The following is an 18874-nucleotide window of genomic DNA, read 5'->3' as shown; positions in this document are numbered from 1 at the left end:
CCAGCCCCTCCCCCGACGTCCTAGCTGTGGGACCATCAGCCATCCGTCTCCTGCCTGGTTACAGAGATGCTCAGAGTGACCCTCATGTGTGGCCTCTAAAGCCATGCATGTGTCTTTTCCAGGCAACTGGAAGATATTTGAGCTTGATCCAAATGGCATGTCAGAAATAACGGGACTGGACGCCAAGTAAATTGAGGTGAAAAGAAACAGGTCTGCTCTCAGCTGAGCCCTCCTGGGGGCCTGGTCAGTTTAAGCTGCACCATCTGTGAGTTTCAGGCTGGGAGTTGCATGGTTTGGGGGCAATCTGGAGCTGGTCTTTGGGACCATTTAGAACCTCCAAACTTCTGCTGCAGGAGATGAAAACGTATGCTCTGGCAGTCAGGACAGACAGGTGTAGGGGTCCCATCTGGGGTACAGTGGAGAGAATCACTGAACATGCCCAGCGGTGGGCAGGGCATCCTCCCTCCTGATTCCCAAAGCTTGTCAAGTAGCCATTGGACCAGACCCGCCCAAAGTGCCTGCAAACTCGCCGAGGTCTCCTGCCCTGAAGCACTGCGGCTGCTTTGCTCAAAATATACTTATTAACCATTCTGTCTTGTATATTAATTAGTTAATATTTTCAAAATGCTTTGATGATGAAAAGAGCTGCTTAGGAGCTAAGTTTCTGTGGTTATTCTACTGTTATGGATGAAATGCCGCACCGAAAATTCTCCGCAGCCCTGTGAATGATGCTGAGCTTTAAACAAAGCACGAAGTCCTGCCCCAGCAGTTGGAAGATTCCGGCACAATAGCAAAAACAAAACAAAACAAAACACCAGCAATGGAGTGGCTGGAAATGTGCAGGCATCTGAGGAATTCCAGAGCCTCGGGCAGTGCAGGAGTGGACACGAGGGGCAGCCATTCCCTGGACTCCAAGGCATGAGAAGCATCTGAAACAAGAAGCCCTTTGGTTGCTGTCGAGGCTGCTCCCCTTGGACCCCGTGAGGGGCCTCACATACCAGAGTTCTTGTTCCCACAGCTTCACCTGAGTTGCTCCCATCCTCATGGATGGGAAAGCTGAGGTGAGCCCCAACCAGAGCTCTCCTTTCCTAGCCTCGTCTCCCCCCTGATAGAATGAGCCTGATACTCCTCCAGTATAACGAGGCAGAGAAAATATTCTCCGGCAGCTAGCATGTGAATTTCTCTCAGGGAGACGCCCACCTTTGTTGGGAAAAATTAATTGACAAACCCAGTGGAACAGAAGCAAAGGTTCCAGGAGCCTGAAGGGCTGGAGCTGCCCGGTGAGGGTGAGAGCTGACGGAGCAGGGAAAGAAGAGGCAGGACACTGGCGGTCAGGCAGTGAGACGGCAGAGGCTGTACAAAGCGCAGCGTGGCAGCTTAGTAACCTCGAAAGCCGCCATGCTCGCGAAAAGCTTGGTGTGAATGAATCTTTTATGGAAACCAATGAAAGAAGTTGAACTTGTGTACAGGTGATGGGGAAAGAACTGAAATGCAATGTGCAGATTCGGATGGGGACATGATGAAGGAAACGGGGTGTGGGAGACTCCAGATTCTCGCAGGCATGGTCTCAGGGGTTCCAGCCAGGTTTACCTAAATCCCTGCTTGACAGAGGAGCCCATCCCTCATAGGGTGACACGAGAATCTGAGCTCCAAGAAAGTAGGGACCACATGTGCAAGGGCGGATTTGCCAAGAAGCCAACAAATTTTAAACTTCGGGGCTCCTCACCTGAGGCAGTGGGACCGCTCTAGCAATCTTGTATTTGTGAGTTTGTATTCTTTTGAAGAGGGCCCCCCGAAATTGGATAAGCTTCAGGTCACATAAACCTGGGCCACCCCTGCTCAACTGCCTTGTTCACCACTGTATCCCCAAAGCCTACTCGCACTGTGCCTGACCCACAGTTTGTGAATTAAATCTGTATACTAGAGGGGTGGATGAATGGGAGGAAGGAAATATGAATGGATAGACAGTTGGAGAGAGGAAAGGAGGGAGGGAGGAAACATGGATGAATGCATGGTTGGATGGAGGAAGAGAGGGAGGGATGGACAGATGGATGGATAAATGGAGAGTTGGATGAAAGGAGAGAGAGAAGCAGGGTAGGAAGGAGGAAGGGAAGTGAGGAGGGATGGTAGGAGAAAACATGGCTGTATGGACAGTTGGATGTATTGATGGGTGGGTGGGTAGATGGGTGAATGGGTGGGTGGATGGATGGATGAACGGTTGGGTAGGTGGATGGATGGATGAGTGGGTGGGTGGATGGCTGGATGGATGGCTGGATGGACGGCTGGATGGATGGGTGGCAGGTGGATGGATGAATGGGTGGATGGATCGAAGGGAGAAGGGGTGTAGGTGAAACAGTGATAGCCAATTTAGAACTGAAGAGAAATTGAAAGCTTTCGACTAAAGGGGAGGAGTTCCATTTTAATTTAATTGGTACAATGTCAAAAAATATCTTAGCTGAACAGGAGCTCAAAAATCAGGCAGCTCAAATTCCTCCATTTCTACACATACAAGTCCTGAGCTCTTCATGTAGTAGAGAATTTCCAATAAAGAACCACCCACAAAGAGAAGTACTTACAGAGAGTCCTCCACAGCCACAGATAAAAATGTCAACTGATATTCAAAGAAGGAAAAACAAACTACAAGTTCTGTCTGTGTTCCCAGCTTCAAGGTTAACTATTTATTCTCAGAGTTTCCATCTTGATGAGTTCATTGACCACCATCAGCAAATTTAGAAGTGCTTGAATTTCAATAAGAGTGTTTTCTCTCTCCAGCCTACAATGGCATAGCAAAGCCTTGGGAGTCTCTCCTGTTGACATTTCTAGTGGAGCTGTAACCAACAGCCAAGAGGTCCTTGTTCACACCTGCAGCTCCATGAAGAGGTGAACCAAAAGCAGGACCTAGGATGCTTAAATATTCTTCTCTGATCATTTTGCCCATTGCCCCTTGGTTTTGAGGGAAATCTGAAGGCTGCAAGAGGGAGGCAAGAGTTGGGTTTAATGAAGTTTTAATGGTAATCAGCCATCCAGGTTAACTTTCAAAAGCTCCACATGGGAAAATTATGCTTTAGTGGGTTGAATTGTGCCCCCCAACAGTATGTCCACCAGAACCTGAAATGTGACCATACTTGGAATAAGGGTCTTTGCAGGTATAATTAATGTAAGGCTCTCAAGATGAGATCATCCTTAGAAGAGACAGAAAAGAAGACACAGAGGGACTTCCCTGGTGGTCCAGTGGTTAAGAATCCGCCTTCAAAAAAAAAAAAGAATCCGCCTTCCAACGCAGGGGACGTGGGTTCAATCCCTAGTCAGGGAACTAAGATCTCACCTGCCGCAGGGGAACTAAGCCTGTGCACCGCAACTACTGAGCCCATGCGCCACAACTAGAGAGCCCGTGTGCCCCAAATACTGAGCCTGCCCCCCCCAAATACTGAGCCCGTGCACAACAACGAAAGATCCCATGTGCCACAACTAAGACCCGATGCAACCAAAAATAAATAAATATTTTTTAAAAAAAAGAAAAAAGACACAGGGATGAAAGCCATGTGTAGACAGAGGCAGAGATTGGAGTGATTCGGCAACAAGCCCAGGAAAGCCTGGGGCCACCAGAAGGTGGAAGAGGAAAGGAAGGATGCTTCCTCTTTGGAGGCAGTGCAAGCCGGCCGACACTGTGATTTCAGCCTTCTGGCCTCCACAGCAGTGAAAGAACACATTTCTGTTGTTTTAAGCCACCCAGTTTGTGGTATTGATTGCAGCAGCCCTAGAAAACTAATAGAGATACTTTCTCTTAGTTGACCCGAAAGAAAACCCTCTTTCCTCCTCCCAGAATTTCTCCTTTGGTGATAAAATACCTGTCTAAAGGGAATGGAAATTATCCAAATAGAGTGCTAATTGTGATTAAATTTCTTCTTCCTCCAAGAATAGTATCCCCATTAGCTAGACAGATGTAAACATTTGGGAAAAGTGGCTCTGTCCCTATCTTTGCTGGATGTTTCTATGTGGCCTTGGTCCCATTTTCATATCCATGTAATCAAGCTGATAATTATCTGAAATGTGCATTCATATTATTGTATCTCATAAAACATATTCTTAGAGAGTAGTTGCATACCATATGGTACCTTCTACATGATCATTGTTCAATACTTCTTTATTCTACCAGGTGTGGTTCAAGTAATATTCACTTCAAAGATGGTACCTGCCCCATCACTTTATTTACCAGGAAAATAGAGAGTCTAAAATTTTAATTTAAAACTGAGGGAAGGGCTTCCCTGGTGGCGCAGCGGTGGAGAGTCCGCCTGCCGATGCAGGGGACGCGGGTTCGTGTCCCAGTCCGGGAGGATCCCACGTGTCGCGGAGCGGCTGGGCCCGTGAGCCGTGGCCGCTGAGCCTGCGCGTCCGGAGCCTGTGCTCTGCAACGGGAGGGGCCACAGCAGTGAGAGGCCCGCGTACCGCAAAAAAAAAGAAAAAAAAACTGAGGGAAAATATTTATTCCTTTGGAGGAAAACGATCTTATTTTACCAGACCCATGAGTTCCAAGTTAGAAATTTAATACTTTGAATTGGCAAAAAATAAAAAGGAAAGAAATCTGGGGATAATTTCTAAGTCATTACGCATTGGGTATATTTAGCAACAACATTAGGCTTGAAAGCGACTGTTAGAAGATTGTGATAGCAATAACAGCAGTAAGCCAGTCTTGACTGAGTAGCAGTAATAGCTACTATTTTAACTGAGTGTGGACTCTGCGAAGTACAAAGCCAGATGCTCTACCTACATAAGTGGTTCACAACCGGGGGCGACTTTGTCCTCCGGGGGATATTTGGCAATGTCTAGAGAAATTTATGGATGTCACAACTGCAGGGTCAGGAGCGGGGGCAGTGCTTGTGGGCAAAGGCCAGGAATGCTGCTAGATGCTCTACAATGCACAGGGCAGCCCCCGTCTCCACCAAAGAGAATTATCCAGCGCTGAATGTCAATAGTGTAACGGTGAGAAACCCTGGTTTACCTGCTCTCATTTAACCTCGTCAATAATGCCCAGCAGACCCAGCCGACAGATAAGGAGACTGAGTTTCAGGAATAATAAATAATGTGCCCACATTCCCATGACAAGTTTGAAACTCCTTAGTTTCCTCTATAGGGATAGATAACAAAATAACAATCATACCAATAATAGGAACCTGGAAATGGGTTAAAGAAAGAACTTACTATTGGCGTCTGACAGCAGGTTAAAGCAATGCAATAATTTTCACGGCTCTGCACGTTTCTGGGTGTTGACCATGAGTAGATCACGGGGGGAAACATGTTCTTTATAACCTGCCGACCCATGTTTGCCTCTTCTCGAATTTTTTACTCTGCTTTATCATCCATAATTGGATAACTTGTCTCCAGTTTTCTCCTTGGAACAGTGAAGATAAGGTTTCTGTTTGATCATCCTCTAAGCACTTGCAATCAGGCAGGATATTGCTGCTTTTAAAATAAGACACTGGATTTAATGACTTTCATTTCTTCCTATACAAAAGATTAATTTATATGCTGGAGTCATCGTTTCATTGGAAAACTCAACCTATTCTTTGTGAAATGCTGCAATATGATTAACAGCTCATTTTTTTTGAATTTCATTGTATTTTTTTTATACAGCAGGTTCTTATTAGTCATCAATTCTATACACATCAGTGTATACATGTCAATCCCAATCACCCAATTCATCTCACCACCACCACCCCCCTGCTGCTTTCCCCACTTGGTGTCCGTACGTTTGTTCTCTACATCTGTGTCTCAACTTCTGCCCTGAAAACCGGTTCATCTGTACCATTTTTCTAGGTTCCACATATATGCGTTAATACACGATATTTGTTTCTCTCTTTCCGACTTACTTCACTCTGTATGACAGACTCTAGATCCATCCACGTCTCAAGAAATGACCCAATTTCATTCCTTTTTATGGCTGAGTAATATTCCATTGTATATATGTACCACATCTTCTTTATCCATTCATCTGTCAATGGGCATTTAGGTTGCTTCCATGACCTGGCTATTTGTAAATAGTGTTGCAATGAACATTGGGGTGCATGGGTCTTTTTGAATTATTGTTTTCTCTGGGTAGATTCCCAGTAGTGGAATTGCTGGATCATATGGTCATTCTATATTTAGTTTTTTAAGGAACCTCCATACTGTTCTCCATAGTGGCTGTATCAATTTACATACCCACCAACAGTGCAAGAGGGTTCCCTTTTCTCCACGCCCTCTCCAGCATTTGTTGTTTGTAGATTTTCTGATGATGCCCATTCTAACTGGTGTGAGGTGATACCTCATTGTACTTTTGCTTTGCATTTCTCTAATAATTAGTGATGTTGAGCAGCTTTTCATGTGCCTCTTGGCCATCTGTATGTCTTCTGTGGAGAAATGTCTAATTTAGGTCTTCTGCCCATTTTTGGATTGGGTTGTTTGTTTTTTTAATATTGAGCTGCATGAGCTGTTTATATATTTTGGAAATTAATCCTTTGTCCATTGATTCATTTGCAAAAAATTTCTCCCATTCTGAAGGTTGTCTTTTCCTCTTGTTTATGGTTTCCTTTGCTGCATAAAAGCTTTGAAGTTTCATTAGGTCCCATTTGTTTATTTTTGTTTTTATTTGCATTACTCTAGGAGGTGGATCAAAAAAGATCTTGCTGTGATTTATGTCAAAGAGTGTTCTTCCTATGTCTTCCTCTAAGAGTTTTATAGTGCCTGGTCTTACATTTGAGTCTCTAATCCATTTTGAGTTTATTTTTGTGTATGGTGTTAGGGAGTGTTCTAATTTCATTCTTTTACATGTAGCTGTCCAGTTTTCCCAGCACCACTTATTGAAGAGACTGTCTTTTCTCCATTGTATACCTTTGCCTCCTTGTCATAGATTAGTTGACCATAGGTGTGTGGGTTTATCTCTGGGCTTTCTATGCTGTTCCACTGATCTATATTTCTGTTTTTGTGCCAGTACCATATTGCCTTGATTACTATAGCTTTGTAGTACTATAGCTTTGTAGTATAGTCTGAAGTCAGGGAGTCTCTGATTCCTCAAGCTCCGTTTTTTCCCTCAAAACTGCTTTGGCTATTTGGGGTCTTTTGTGTCTCCATACAAATTTTAAGATTTTTTGTTCTAGTTCTGTAAAAAAATGCCATTGATAATTTGATAGGGATTGCATTGAATCTGTAGATTGCTTTGGGTAGTATAGTCATTTTCACAATATTGATTCTTCCAATCCAAGAACATGGTGTATCTCTCCATCTGTTGGTATCATCTTTAATTTCTTTCATCAGTATCTTACAGTTTTCTGCATACAGGTCCTTTGTCTCTCTAGGTAGGTTTATTCCTAGGTTGTTCTTTTGTTGCAGTGGTAAATGGGAGTGTTTCCTTAATTTTGCTTTCAGATTTTTCATCATTAGTATATAGGAATGCAAGAGATTTCTGTGCACTAATTTTGTATCCTGCAACTTTAACAGATTCACTGATTAGCTCTAGTAGTTTTCTGGTGGCATCCTTAGGATTCTCTATGTATAGTATCATGTCATCTGCAAACAGTGACAGTTTTACTTCTTCTTTTCCAATTTGTATTCCTTTTATTTCTTTTTCTTCTCTGATTGCTGTGGCTAGGACTTCCAAAACTATGTTGAATAACAGTGGTGAGAGTGGACATCCTTGTCTTGATCCTGATCTTAGTGGAAATGGTTTCAGTTTTTCACCATTGAGAATGATATTTGCTGTGGGTGTGTCATATAAGGCCTTTATTATGTTGAGGTAGGCTCCCTCTATGCCCACTTTCTGGAGAGTTTTTATCATAAATGGGTATTGAATTTTGTCAAAAGCTTTTTCTGCATCTATTGAGATGATCATATGGTTTTTATTCTTCAATTTGTTGATATGGTGTATCACACTGATTGATTTGCATATATTGAAGAATCCTTTCATCCCTGGGATAAACCCCACTTGATCATGGTGTATGATCCTTCTAATGTGTTGTTCGATTCTGTTTGCTAGTATTTTGTAGAGGATTTTTCATCTATGTTCATCAGTGATATTGGTCAGTAATTTTCTTTTTTTGTAGTATCTTTGTCTGGTTTTGGTATCAGGGTGATGGTGGCCTCATAGAATGAGTTTGACAGTGTTCCTTCCTCTGCAATTTTTTGGAAGAGTTTGAGAAGGATGGGTGTTAGCTCTTCTCTAAATGCTTGAAAGAATTCACCTGTGAAGCCATCTGGTCCTGGACTTTTGTTTGTTGGAAGATTTTTAATCACAGTTTCAATTTCATTACTTGTGATTGGTCTGTTCATGTATTCTGTTTCTTCCTGGTTCAGTCTTGGAAGGTTATACCTTTCTAAGCATTTGTCCATTTTTTCCAGGTTGTCCATTTTATTGGCATAGAGTTGCTTGTAGTAGTCTGTTAGGATGCTTTGTATTTCTGTGGTGTCTGTTGTAACTTCTCCTTTTTCATTTCTAATGTTATTGATTTGAGTCCTCTCTTTTTCTTGATGAATCTGGCTAATGGTTTATCAATTTTGTTTATCTTCTCAGAGAACTAGCTTTTAGTTTTATTGATCTTTGCTATTGTTTTCTTTGTTTCTATATCATTTATTTCTGCTCTGATCTTTATGATTTCTTTCCTTCTGCTAACTTTGGGTTTCGTTTGTTCTTCTTTCTCTATTTCCTTTAGGTGTAACATTAGATTGTTTATTTTAGATTTTTCTTGTTTCTTGAGGTAAGCTTGTATGGCTATAAACTTCCGTCTTAGAAATGCTGCAATATGATTAACAGCTCAATCCCTCCCTTATATTTTTAATTTTGTAGCTTTCTCTGTGTATATTTACCTTCACTGTCTAATTTAGCCTTTGCTTTAGCATTAGGATAAAATTGGCCAGTGGAGCAGAGGGGTGATGCCATGGCCTCTCAGAGGGGCCCCCGGAATCCACCTTCCTCATCTCCAGATACTGCTGGTGCATTAACAAGACAGGACCGTCATGGTGAATGACTAGAGTATTTGGGGCCTCACTGGAAATGTCTGCCTAGCCCAACAAACCGAGGTCTCCTGTGAGCTGACCTTCACTTTCTCACCTCTTGTTGCATTCTCCCACATTATGTCAGCTCTGGCCACACAAGACAGCTCCTTTTCCCCAAAATATCCAATGTATCCTCGCATTTCCACATCTCTTCTCAAGACTTTTCCTTCTGCTCGAATGCCCTCTCTCTGTCTCTTCCTTCAAAACCCTATTTATCCTTCAAAGTTCATATCAGATGTCTTGTCCCTGAAGTCTTCACCAGCTCCCCTGTAGAATGACTCCCTCCTTCCTGGGCCTGCACAGCCCTTGCTATTGAAGCCCTGGTTTCATTCTGCTTTTCAGGATGATGCTAACAGCCACCACTTGCTGAGTGCTCTTGGTGGCCAAGCACATGTGTTATCATGACAGCTCTGAGCTGCCAAATCGTCCATATCATTTTATAGACGAGGAAGTCGCGATTCAGAGAACTTGAGTGATGTGCTCAAGTTCACGCAGTTATCAAGAGGGCTTAGTGAGCTGTGGGTTCAAACACTCGGAAACTTTTTCCTCCTTATAAAACCCAATGGAGGGTCTTCCCTGGTGGCGCAGTGGTTAAGAATCCGCCTGCCCCTGCAGGGGACATGGGTTCCATCCCTGGTCCGGGAAGATCCCACATGCCGCGGAGCAACTGAGCCCATGCACCAGAGCTACTGACCCTGCGCTCTAGAGCCCACGAGCCACAACTACTGAAGCCTGCGTGCCTAGAACCCGTGCTCCACAACAAGAGAAGCCACCGCAATGAGAAGCCCACGCACTGCAATGAAGAGTAGCCCCCACTCACAGCAACTAGAGAAAGCCCGTGCACAGCAACGAAGACCCAACGCAGCCAAAAATAAATAAATAAATATATTTTAAAAAAACCATCACAACAACAATGGAAAACGCTTTGCAGTGCTGGGAGAGAGAAGGGTCTGAAGTTCCCAACAGAGGAGGGTCACCATGGCTGCAGCCTCCATGGGCAGTGTGGGCCACCTCTCCCATTCACTGCACAAAGTGGGCTGGACCTCTCCCCAGGCCCCCTGTGGACCTGTTCTCATTCAGACATTACCACATTAAACATGCAAATGTGAAACCTTCTTAAGGTTCTAAAATGGTACCATAAATCAATATTAATAAAATGTGTTTATCCATCACTTAAAACAAGATACCTCCCTCACCAAAAAAAAAAATAATAATCACGTCGCTTCATGTCTCAAGCAAAGGGAAAGTGTTCTGCAGATCCTCCGGCTAAGTTCTGGTCCCAGCAACTTGCTTCTAATTCTTCCTGCTGTTAAGAGCGAGTGTGACATGTTTTCCAAGAGAAAAGATGACCTTTTGGGATGGAGTCTTACAGTTCCTATTGTCCCTGGTGCTCACGAGTGACATGATTCATTGTGACAACCCCTCGGTGCCCCCAAAGCGATACATTACAGAGACTAGGAATTCTTACTGCAAAGGGTTTCGTAGATTCTGTCAGGAAAAAAGAAATCATAGTCGTAACAGTCTTGCGCAAGAAGACAGACTGCCTCATCTCTGGCACAGAAAGCCCTCACCCACCTCTCCATGCACATTCTCTGATATTACCTAACCTCATGATAGTGGATAAAAGAGTGGTCTCAGCTTTCCTTCCAAGGCCCCCTACCCACCCACTCTCTGTCTGCCACCAGCTGCTTTAACTCCAGTGACTTAAATCTGCTGCCACCCAGTATAAAATGTGCCGTCTGCCAGATTGCCTGTGCCCCAGAAAACCATGGCGGGCAAAGCCATAGATGCCTTGGAAATCATCACTTCAGTGACTCAACCTTTTTAGGTAAACAGCTGTGGTCCTCTCTCCAGAAAAATGCACATATGCACAGACTTACAGTTTCAGGGAGTCTACAGACCTACAAAGCCCATGCATGAAGCCCATGGCTGAGAACCCATGATCCAGTCCAAGAGAGGCCCGGAAAACCATCACAACTGGCCAAGATCCTACAGCCAAGGGCAGAAATAAGGCAAAAATTCAGATCCTGTGTCTCTTGGGCAGTACAGGTAAATCTATGCCATGCTCCCCTGCTCTCCCCATGGTCCCTCCTGACAGCAGCCCCCCGCACACTGCCCTCACACTGACTCAGGCACACCTTTCCCATGGTCATACATGGGGTCATTCATTAAGCTTTTTAATGAGGAATAATGCACAGAGTGAAATGTACCCAGCTCAGTAAATGCTCAGCAAAGCGAGCACACCAACCAGGTCAACACAGAGCACATTCTGATCATCCCATAGTCTTCCTTATGCCCCTGCCAGTCACCCCACCCATGAAGATAAGCACTCTTCTGACTTCTGCCACCCCCAGTTTGTTCTGCTTGTTTTTGAACTTTGTATAGATGGAAGCAATCTGGAAGCAATCCTTTTGCATCTGGATTCCTTCACTCAAAATTATGTTCAGGAGACTCATCCATATTGTCGTATATAATTGTAATTTGCTCTTTTTCATCACTGTAGAGTGTTCCACAGTATGAATATGCCACAATCTAATCCTCTGTTCTATTGTTGAGGGACACCTGGGTTATTTCCAGTTTGAGGCTATTACAAATAGTGCTGCTATGAACTTTCTCATAAATGTCTTCTGATGAATAAATATATTTAACTATTTTGAGCATATACCTAGGAGTTGAAGCACTGGATCACAGGGTATGTATATGTTCAAATTTAGTAGATAATGCCAAAATGTTTTCCAAAGTGTATGTCCCAATTTACATTTCCACCAGCAGTAAATAAGATTTCCAGTTGTTTCACATACTCTCCAAAATGTGGTAGTGTGAGTCTTTTTTTTTTTTTGAGTCATTTTAATGTTAACCATTCAAATGGGTATTTAAATGTGGCTTTAATATGCATTTCCCTTGTGATTAACGAGGTTGAGCACCTTCTCAGATATTTATTGGTCATTTGGCTCTTTATTGCTCTTTTGTAAAATATTTATTCAAGTTTTTTGCCCATTTTTCTATTGAGTTGTTAGTCATTTTCTTATTGGTTGGTGGGGTGTTTCATTGCTTCATTTTGTTTTTTGGTAATTCTGGTATGAGTCCTTAGTCAAATATAATTATTGCAAATATTTTCTCCCACTCTGAGGCATGTTTCTCACCCCCTTTTTGGTGTCTTTTGGTGAAAAACAAATCTTAATTATAATACAGTCCAACTTATTAATCTTCTCCTTTATAATGAGTGCTTTTGATGTCTGGTTTTAGAAATCTTTGCCTAGCCCAAAGATCAAAAAGATATTCTCCACGGGTTCTTCTAGAAGCTTTATTGATTTTTCACATGTAGATCTATGATCCACCTGGAATTGTTTCTTACATATGGTATAAGTTAGGATTCAGGTTTCCTTTCTTCCATATAGATATCCAGTTGATTCAGTACCACTTGCTGAAAAGGTTATTCTTTCCCTAGTGTACTGCAGTGCCACTAACCTTTGATATAAATCAACTAACCTTATACATATGGGTCTATTTCTGGACTCTATTCTCTTCCATTGGACTGTTTGTTTATCCTTGTGCCAGTACCTATATTATGTTGAAGTATGTTCCTTCTACAGCCATTTTAGTGAGAGTTTTTTAATCATAAATGAATGGTGTGTTTTGTCAAATGCTGTTTCTACATCTATTGAGGCTATCATATTAGTTTTATCCTTGTTTTGTTACTGTGGTGTGCCACGCAAATTGATTTGTGGATGTTGAACCATCCTTGCATCCCTGGAATAAATCCCACTTGATCATGGTGTATGATCCTTTTAATGTATTGTAGTATTTGGTTTGCTGATGTTTTGTTGAGAATTTTTGCATCTGTGTTCATCAGGAACATTGGCCTTTAATTTTCTTTTTTTGTGTTTTTCTTGTCTGGTTTTGGTATCAGGGTAACATTGGCCTTGTAAAATGAGTTAGGAAGCATTCCCACCCCTTTAATTTTTTTGGAAGAGTTTCAGAAGGATAGGTATTAAATCTTCTTTGAATGTTTGGTAGAATTCACTAGTTAAGCATCTGGTCCTGGACATTTGTTTTGGGACAGGTTTTTGATTACTGTTTCAATCTCTTTACTAGTGATCAGTCTATTCAGATTTTCTATTTTTTCATGATTCATTCTTGGAAGGTTGTATGATTCTAAGAATTTATCCATTTCTTCTAGGTTGTCAGTTTGTTAGTGTATAGGTATTCTCTTATAATCCTTTGTATTTCTGTGGTATCTGTTGTAACTTCTTTTATTTTGAGACTTTTCTCTAGTTTTCTTAGTGTTCTAGCTAAAGATTTGTCAATTTAGCTTACCTTTTCAAAAACTAGCCCTTAGTTTCACTGATCTTTTCTATTATTGTTGTCATCTCTACTTCATTTATTTCCACTCTGATTTTTTAATATTTCCTTCCATCTACTGACTTTGGACTTCATTTGTTCTTCTTTTTCTAGTTCCTAGGTGGACGGTTAGATTGTTTATTTAAAATTTTTCTTGTTTCTTGAGGTAGGCCTGTATCACTATAAACTTCCTCTTAGAACCAGTTTTGCTGTGTCCCACAGATTCTGGTATGTCCTATTTTCATTTTCATTTGTCTTCAGGTATTTTTTTATTTCTCCTTTGATTTCTTTATTGACCCAGTCATTGTTCAGTAGCATGTTGTTTAGTCTCCACATATTTGTGATTTTTACAGCTTTCTTCTTTTAGCTGATTTCAAGTTTCATGCCGTTGTGGTAGGAAAAGATATTTGATATGAATTCAATCTTCTTAAATTTACTGAGACTTGTTTTGTGTCCCAAAACACGGTCTATTCTAAGACTGTTCCATGTGTACTTCAGAAGAATGTGTATTCTGCTGCTTTTGGATAGATACCCTTATTGGTATCTTTTGGTGGAAAAAAAATCTTAATTATAACATAGTCCAACTATAATTTCAAGGAAAAAAAGGAGCACCTTTCAACAGTTGCTTAAGTGAAGTTCTGAGATTCATTCTGAGCTGGTGAACTTGGCCAGATGCCCGTTCCTAGGTCAATTATGGTGATCCAGGGAGATAGCATATTCTGTTTATCTGGTCTAGGTGATGTGTCATCTCCTGGATCCCAAGGGTAGGACCAACCCAATCCACACCACATAGACTGAGAGTGGGGAATAGTGGTCTTCTTAGAAAAATTAGGGAGCTGTTACCATAAGACACAGGTGGCTGCATTCTGAGAAGGCAGGAACCAGAAACTCCCCCTGAGGTGAGAGCCATAAGGAAATATATTGTCAAAACCAGCTCATGAATTACACCTGGGGACCCAGCTCTTCTCTAATAAATTGAAAAGAAACAGCTTTGTAGCCAACATACTGCTCACTTCGTAGTGCTGATAACCCACAGAATTCCACCCAGTGAAAACGTGACTCTGTAGCCTGACTGACTGAATAAAGCATCTAGAACCTTCTGTGATCATGATTCCAACCACAATGCTACTACAGCCAGTTCTGTGCAGCAACCACTCCTTTTACAAAACTCCAAATTCCATTTCCCTGTCTTGACTGAATCATCTTCAAAAGGTAAAGAATCTTGGCTGTCCCCCTCCCCACTGAGGATTACCTGCAGTTTGGGGAGGCGTTAGCAGTCCCCTCCCCAGGGAGCTGTGGCTCCTGGGTCCCTTTGTCATTTTCTGTCTCTGCTCTGGAGTAGGGTCTGTTGCCAGCACTCACCTTCAGCCCTTTTTGCCAAGATATTCTACATGAATACTACCAGTGCAGCAGATTTGTCTTAAAGCAATTTGCTTCTTTTACCAAGGAAAATGCTATTTTTAAGAGGAATAAACGGTAATGTCCATGTGCATAATCTTTGACGCAGTATCCCCACTTCTAAGAACTTATCATGAGGGTTTTATAGTAGACAGGCACAGAGATGCATGTAAAGAGGATGTTCACTGAAGCATCGTACTTAATAGCAAAAAGAAAAGAAATGAAGAGCCTAAATTCATAAGTAGTGAAAAGAGTACAGAAACAGTGGTCTCAGCTGAGTGATGGAATCGTTTGCAGCCGTTAAAAATCATGTGCTCAAATATTCGCAGACTTAGGAAAGTGGTCAAAGTGGAGTGAGAAAAAAGTGTGAAAAGTATTAAGTCCAGTTTGCTTTTTAAAAGATTAATCTTTCTGTATAAAATGCACATCAAGGGACTTCCCTGGTGGCGCAGTGGTTAAGAATCCTCCTGCCAACGCAGGTGGCCTGGTTGAGGAAGCCCTGGTCTGGGAAGATCCCACATGCCACGGAGCAACTAAGCCCGTGCGCCACAAATACTGAGCCTGCGTGCCACAATTACTGAAGCCTGTGCTCTTAGAGCCCGTGCTCTGCAACAAGAGAAGCCACAGCAATGAGAAGCCTGCACACCACATCAAAGAGTAGCCCCTGCTCGCTTCAACTAGAGAAAGCCCATGTGCAGCAAAGAAGACCCAACGTAGCCAAAAATAAACATTAATTAATTAATTAAAAAATTTTTTTAATAAAATGCACATCAAGCAGGTCTAAAAAGACAGGCACCAAAATACTGCCAGTAGTTATTGCTGGGCAGGATAACAGTGGTTGATTTTGGGGTTTTGTGTGTGAAGAATCATCATTTCATTCCCTTCTTAGGCGATGGGGAAATATCTCACCCATACGAATAGCTAAAGCCTCGTCCACATCAACATCAGACCACAAACACATCTGTTTTCAAGAATTTGCTTCTGTTAACTGGGCTCCAAAGAACAATTGTATGTTTTAAAGCATTAATATTAGTCCTGAACATGATTTTATTGGTAGCAAAAAAAAATTTTAATGCTATAATGTTGGGAGAGCACCAACTTTCAAAACCAGAAGCAGGCTTTTGAGGCCAGCAGTCCCAGTTTGGACATAAAATTCAGAGGCAGGCCTCCCATCAGGCTGGTATCTGACAGCTTGTCTTCAGCTGCTAGACTGATGGGTGTTTTCCCTCCTGTTTTCCAAACTCTGAAATGCTGTTCCATTGTCTCTACAACAATACATTTCCAAAGGCTAAAATATGTGTCATAGATGAGGCTCCAAAGGTCGCTTCCAAGCCCAAGGTCTGCTCACAGATGATGCAAATCCAACAGAAGTTTGGCCAGAAAACAGAAGCAGGTGAAAAGGGACTCTAAGAGAATTTCGACAGCTTCGTGCATTATCTACAGGTGATGAAAGGCACCAGGCGGGAATTTCCTCCTCATTTAAATATGAGATTTTGACTCTCCCTGGATCCCTTGTTTGTTTTACCTGCTTCCTGCTACATCTTCAATTTGAGCATTATTTTAAGAAAAGTTGTATGTTAATTTACTTTACCAAATACACACAGAGCCGTCTTGAGAGCTGACATGATAGATGGTAACTGCACTGGCTATTGGCCCCAAAGGCGGTAATCTGTGTTTTGAAATTCCTTAATTATATATGTACACAGTGACTCTAATAGCCCCCATAGAGGCACTGGGCCCAGCCGTAGTCCCTAAACACTATCTCAGAGACAGGAATAAAAACTTATAAAGGAAGAGTTTTAAATCACTGATGGGGATAAATCATATTTAAAAAAATGTGTAATGTGGTATACAAGACATCCTAATCACCACATCTGTAATTACAAAGAAGAGTAAATCACTAAAAAAGAAAAAATTGTGTCCTGCATACAGTAAAGAAGAATAATTACCTTTTAACTCGAAGCTGCCATCCTGATATTGGATGACTTGAGCTAGCCCTTGGGAAATGTAAGGATGACAAAGGAAATCAACTTTCAGACCTGTGAGGAGAGTGCTGGTGGCTTCCACAGGGGCTCATGTCTTATTTTTTTTACACAGCAAGATAAATGAGCTGCTAAGACGATCGTGCTTGTGAGAGTGCTTCTGTGTAAATACCCAAATTTTAAAAACAAAAAGCAGTTCTGTTTTACAACATAAACTCTTGATCAATAAGTAGTATGTGTGTCTCTTCACAATGCATAAAGCGTTTTCACATAGTGCTGCTGGTGTGTGCTCCCCGAAGCCCCAGGGGCCTAGCTGGGCAGACAGCACTGCCCCATTTTACAGAAGAGGAAACCAAGGCTCGGTGGATTGCTGCCTGGCAGACAGTCCCACAGTCAGGAGTGGTGGGGCCTGGAGCAGAATCCAGTCCTCTGAGCTGTTCCCTGCAGTGCAAGGGCCTTCGGTGCCAAGGACAGAAAAGGAGTCGTGGAGAGGTCATCTGTGCCACACAGCCCTGGCCCAGGCCGGATGGCTGGTGGAGGGGCAGGGGTGGGGCCAGAGACCTGGAGCTCAGAAACGCTGTCCAGCCACCACTGGGATGGCCCAGTGAGGAGCATGCCCCACTCCTGCTGCTGGTGCCAACTCTCCTCCAGGTGGCAGTGGCAGCTACCTGGGGACCCATCCCAGTCTTGCCATGTTTACACAACAATGTGAATATACTTAGTACTACTGAACTGACTTTTTTAAATGGTAAATTTTAGTTACGTATATTTTACCACAATAAAAACGCACAGATGCTATATTTTTTAAATATGTAAAAAGATTTCCAGTTCCACAGGCAACGAGCTTGGAAGTCCCCACTCCATCCTAACAACAAGCAAAAAGGTGAACAAACTGAATCAACAACTCTTTGATCAGTAAGTGAAGTCACAGGGCAAACGGCTGCCCCCAGAACTGGAAAGACAGACAGGCAGGTACAGAGAATCACAACTTAATGGAGTAGAAACCTCCACAGGAACCAATGCCAGGCTAGAAAAACCTGAACATATTGCTGGAGGCTCCATGAGGGCAAGTCCAAGAGTTTGAAATTCCAGGGAGACCCGGTCTAGGAGGGACCCCTGGTCTTTGTGAATTTTGCCCCTAGGAGCTCTACCAGGTTCTCTTAGTAAATATCAGAAAACTCCCCTCACGCGTTCACTGTGGGGAAGGGGAAATGAACTTTTATTAAATATGCAAGAGCACTCTATCCGGGACTTCCCTGGTGGCATAGTGGTTAAGAATCTGCCTGCCAATGCTGGGGACACGGGTTCGAGCCCAGGTCCGGGAAGATCCCACATGCCATGGAGCAACTAAGCCCGTGCGCCACAACTACTGAGCCTGCACTCTAGAGCCAATGAGCCACAACTACTGAGCCTTCGCACCACAACTACTGAAGCCCACACGCCTAGATCCCACGCTCCGCAACAAGAGAAGCCACCTCAATGAGAAGCCCGCGCACTGCAATGAAGAGTAGGCCCCACTCACCGCAACTAGAGAAAGTCCACGCACAGCAACAAAGACCCAATGCAGCCAAAAATAAATAAATAATTTTTTTTTTAAAAAAAAGAGCACTCTATCCTCTTAACAAGGCCTGCCCTGGGGAGAAACTAGTTAACCAGAATCTAACCTGTTAAGGGTTTATCAGAACCTCACTGACCTGAAGGAAGGGAAATACTCCACTCCAGTCCACTCTAGCCATTCTGTCCCACCTTAGGGGGGGAGGAAAAAGCAAGCTGAGAAACACTTGTCAGGTTCACAAACACAAGCTCACTAAAAGGCCCTCCCCCCACCTCACCGCCACATTACTAAAGGCCTATTTTCAGCAATTCTTTTACCCAGTACATCATGTCCAAATATCAACTAAAAAATTATAAGGAACACTAAAATGCAAAAAGCACAGTTTGAAGAGACAAAGCAAGCATCAAAACCAGACATGGCAGGGATGTTGGAATTATCAGACTGGTAATTTAAAACAACTATGATTATAAACAACAAGGTCCTACTGTATAGCACAGGGGAAACTATATTCAGTATCCTGTGATAAACCATAATGGAAGAGAATGAAATAAATGTAGATCTGTTGGTACATATA

Source organism: Phocoena sinus, chromosome 16 (genome assembly GCF_008692025.1).
Source record: "Phocoena sinus isolate mPhoSin1 chromosome 16, mPhoSin1.pri, whole genome shotgun sequence".
NCBI lineage: Eukaryota > Metazoa > Chordata > Mammalia > Artiodactyla > Phocoenidae > Phocoena > Phocoena sinus.
This window is presented reverse-complemented; position numbering follows the sequence as displayed.